The sequence below is a fragment of the Vigna unguiculata genome, chromosome 3 (genome assembly GCF_037176805.1).
Source record: "Vigna unguiculata cultivar grain cowpea cultivar isolate G323 ecotype 2 chromosome 3, ASM3717680v1, whole genome shotgun sequence".
Lineage (NCBI taxonomy): Eukaryota > Viridiplantae > Streptophyta > Magnoliopsida > Fabales > Fabaceae > Vigna > Vigna unguiculata.
This window is the reverse complement of record NC_140794.1, coordinates 42,408,414-42,413,265: the sequence shown is the minus strand read 5'-3', so window position 1 is coordinate 42,413,265 and position 4,852 is coordinate 42,408,414. Positions and strand designations below refer to the sequence as shown.

Below are 4,852 nucleotides of genomic sequence, written 5' to 3'. Positions count from 1 at the left end.
AGCTAGCCTATCAGGACCTTCGGTTTTTACCGACTCTCTTAACCTTGAACCTGAGTCGGCTTAGGTTAGCCCGTCTTGACCTTTGGCTTAGGCTGGTTTATCTCAACCTTAAACCCTAGGACTTGTCTCAGTCTTTAGTCCAGGTTGGTCTGTCTCGACCTTTGACTCGGCTTAACCCTTCTTGACATTTGATTCAGAATGACACATTTTGACCTTCAGCTTAAGTCAACCTGTGTAGACCTTCTGGCGAGAATGGTCCATCTAGGCCTTCGACTTTAGCTGACTTGTCTCGACCTTCGCTTTGAGTCAACCCGTCTATTATGAATAATTGGTGTCTAAATTGATAACTAAAATAATTTATATTATGAATTGGTCTCTAAAGTAGTCATTAACATTAACTATGAGTGTATTGACTACCAAATGAATTGATATCTAAATTGGTCTTCAAATGACCAATTTAGAAACTAATTATTTTTGTTGTCAAAACCTTGGTATTGGAGATGGCAACGGGGCGGGGCGGGGACAGGTTTTACTATCCCATGCCCATCCCCGTCAAAAAAATTCATCCCCATCCCCATACCCAAACCCAACGGATATCAAACTTTTGTCCCATCCTCATTCCCACCGGGTAACGGGTGTAATCTCGTACCCATACCCATACCTGTTTTCTTACTACTTTAATATTAATTTTAATTAATTTTTATAAAAAATTACGGTAAAGGAAACATAATATTATTAAATATTCAATATTAGGAGTATGGTTGTTTCTTCGATATCAAATACTTTGAAATAAATTATAACTGTTTACATTTTAGATTATAATACCAAATAAAATTTGATGAGAACCAAAACATTTATTAAATTTGCAAACATTAATGAAACCTAGTTGATAAATTTTAAGAATATTTTTTAAAAAATATAAAAGCAAAAAAATATTTAAATTAAAAAATATTTTAAATGTTTGTTTACTTCAATTTTTTTAATTATAATGAATCTATTTTTTATACACTAATAAAAGTTATAATACACCACTTGATCAAAATGACGCAAAGAAAAAATAATAAACATAATAATAAAATGTTAACATAGATCTTGTATATTTTGAACCACAATATATGTTGGATGGTGGTAAGAAAATATTCATGGTAATTACATTAAATTTTTATATTATAGTAAATAAAAATTGTTTATACAACTATAGTGAAAAAATTAAAGTATGAATGTAATGAGTTAGAAAATAAAAAAATAATTAGATAAAATTTATCGAAATAGTATTCTACATGATGAAAATAAACAAAAAATACAAATATTAAAAAATTAACAAATGTGTGTCTTATAAACAATTTGGAGACTATTGGAAGGAATCACACAAAGGAAAACAAATATATAATTAATGGTATGATAAGATGAAAAATATCTTAGAGATCTAAGAAAACTTTTTAAATATCAACATATATACTCAATGGTTGATAAAAAATGACGCAAAAAAAATAATAATAAACATAATAAAATTTTATCATAGATCTTGTATCTTTTAAACTCCAATATATGTTGGATGGTGATAAAAGAATATTCATGGCAATTACATTAAATTTTTATATTGCAGTAAATAAAAATTATTTGTACAATTATAGTGAAAAAAATTAAAGTATGATTGTAGTGAGTTAGAAAATAAAAAATAATTAGATAAAATTTATCGAAATAATATTCTACATGATGAAAATACACAAAAATAAAAATATTAAAAAATTAACAAATGTGTGTCTTATAAACAATTTGAAGACTATTGGAAGGAATTGCACAAAGAAAAACAAATGTATAATTAAGGGTATGATAAGACGAAAAATATCTTAGAGATCTAAGAAAACTTTTCAAATATCAACATATATACTCAATAGTTGAAAAATAAAAAAAATTGTTTTAGCGAAATAAAAGAGTTCAAATAAAACAAAAATTAATAATAATAAGTAAAGAATTATTTTTATATTACCTAGTAAATGAAATGTTTATTCTATTAAACACTTAAATTGAGAGTATTAAACATTTTCATGTGAAAGGAAAATATACAATAAATAAAATATTAAAAAATAATAGAAATATTCAAATGTTAGACATAACTTTTTTTTAATTTACATACATCATTTTAACATAATTACATAAAGGTTATGATAAGATAAAAAATATATTGGAGATGTGAATGAGTTTCATGACAAACCAAATATTTAGAAGAAATAAAAAATAGAAAAAAAAAAAAAAATATATATATATATATATATGTATATATATATATATAGGGTTACTTAATTAATTGTGAATATTTTAATAATTTAAAAGAGGATGGAAATATGGCGGGGACGGGTATTATGGCGGGGATATATTCATCCCCATCCACATCCTCATACCCAATAAAAAAATCGGGGATTCCCCATACCCATACCCATACACAATCAATGCGGGGATTCTCCGTTAAAACGGGGACGGGTTCGGACAATACCCACATGGATGGGTTTATTTGCCATCTCTACTTGGTATCTAATGTTAGTGAGCAATTTAGAGGATAATTCTTAATCGAAACTATTTTAGTTACTAATTTTGAGAAAAATAATATTTAAATTGGTCACTATAATAATAAAATTTTTTTGTTACTAAAATTAATTATTATATTGGGATTTTTGTTGGTTTATGACAACGGTTGTGGTGGTATATGGTCTTCCAATTGTACCCTAAGTTTTCTCTTGATTTTCTCTTTTGATGGGGAGGTTTATGTAACCTATGCCTGTTACTATTTTCTAAGATATTTCTAATTTGTCCCCTTTATCAAATTAGAATATCATGAATATCTACACAGTTAATCTTTTCATGATAGATATGTATACTCTTAATCATAGATATATTTAATCATATCACTTTAATAAATTGACTAATAAAATATAATGACCCTAACATATCTAATTATTTATCGAATATATACATGACCTAAATTGCTAATAATTTTGTTGTAATGAATGTATATATAAAAGTCACGTAAGCATTATTTGTGGTACTCATCGATGAAAATTCGTCTTAAATAAATAGTTAAATTTAGAATTACAATAGAATGATATTACATTACATTCAAACAATGCTAAACAGAAGTGATTCAAGCCCTCACCTTGATTGCAAAAACCAAATTGTGGCTGGTTTTTTCAAACTTGAAACCATACAACGTGTGAGAAGTGTTTGCTGCTGGAGTCACCCATGATGACTCACGAAAAAGGTCAAATTCAAAAGTCAAAAAGCCCTATTTTTCTTCTCCTATATTTTTGGACACTGCTGCCAACATCAACTCTCCGGTTAAACTAAGAGAAGTCAAATTCTATATTTAAACTGTTCAAATAAAAAACATTAATTAATAAAAAAGAGTCTATTAATTCATTTTCAGATTTTGCTGCGTCAAGTCCTAGCTTCCTTCTTCCTTCCTTTCATATACCTATAAATTCCCTTCCCCTGCAACGCAAACCATCGTTTTTTTCACAGACCCAAAGCTTCGGTATCTAGCGAGATAGCCCAAACCCCAACTTCTTCTCTTCAACCCAAACCCTTTACTTCATTCTTCTATATATACATATACTTCCATTCTTTTCTTCCTTCAAGCTTTTCCCGGAAAATTCTCTGACAAAATCAACCCCACACACCTCCCCAATTCCACTGATTCTTACAAAGCAGTAAACGTTTTCATCTAACTCGAAATGGGCGTGAAAGGTTTTGTGGAAGGAGGCATCGCTTCCGTGATTGCAGGGTCTTCCACCCATCCTCTTGATCTCATCAAGGTCCGAATGCAGCTCCAAGGAGAGTCAGCCTTCAATCCTGGCTCCGTCCATGCACCGCCACCCAAGGTGGGTCCCATTTCCGTCGGCGTCAAATTAGTCCAACAGGAAGGTGTCACCGCGCTTTTCTCCGGCGTCTCCGCCACCATTCTCCGCCAGCTTCTCTATTCCACCACCCGCATGGGACTCTACGACGTGCTAAAACATAAATGGTCTGATCCCAATTCTGCCAGTAACACCATGCCCCTGACCTACAAGATCACGGCAGGGCTAATCGCCGGTGGAATAGGCGCAGCCGTCGGAAACCCCGCCGACGTGGCGATGGTCCGCATGCAAGCCGACGGGAGACTCCCTCCATCTCAACGACGAAACTATAAGTCCGTCGTTGATGCCATCACGAGAATGACAAAAGACGAAGGTGTCACTATTCTATGGCGTGGCTCGTCACTCACGGTGAACCGCGCTATGATAGTCACGGCCTCACAACTTGCGTCTTACGACCAGTTCAAGGAGATGATTTTGGAAAAGGGTGTAATGCGCGACGGGCTCGGGACCCATGTAACGGCGAGTTTCGCGGCGGGGTTTGTGGCTGCGGTTATGTCCAACCCCGTCGATGTGATCAAGACTAGGGTGATGAACATGAAGGTGGAGCACGGGGCGCCGCCGCCGTACTCCGGTGCACTTGACTGTGTCTTGAAGACTGTGCGTGCGGAGGGTCCCATGGCTCTTTACAAAGGTTTTGTCCCCACGATTTCGAGACAGGGACCCTTCACGGTTGTGCTGTTCGTCACGTTAGAACAAGTTCGCAACTTGCTTAAGGATTTCTGATTACGAGGATGATGACGACGAAAGAAAAAACCATAGGTTTCATAATTATAGAGTTTAGAAGAAAAAATTGTCGTGGAGCTTTTGTTTAGTTCTTAAATTTATCTTGGTAGGTACTTTTGTTTCAGTTTTAAGATTTGTGCTACACAGTTCAAAAGTACAGATTTAATTGGTAATATATTAACTGTTACCTTTATAATCGGGGAACAGATATAATTTTC

At 33.2% G+C, this 4,852-nt stretch overlaps 1 pseudogene; it reads left to right on the top strand.

Moving 5' to 3' along the window:
- Positions 1-3,546: 3,546 nt before the first annotated feature.
- LOC114176381 (mitochondrial uncoupling protein 5 pseudogene) lies at positions 3,547-4,634 on the top strand (annotated as a pseudogene).
- The last annotated feature ends 218 nt before the right edge of the window (positions 4,635-4,852 follow it).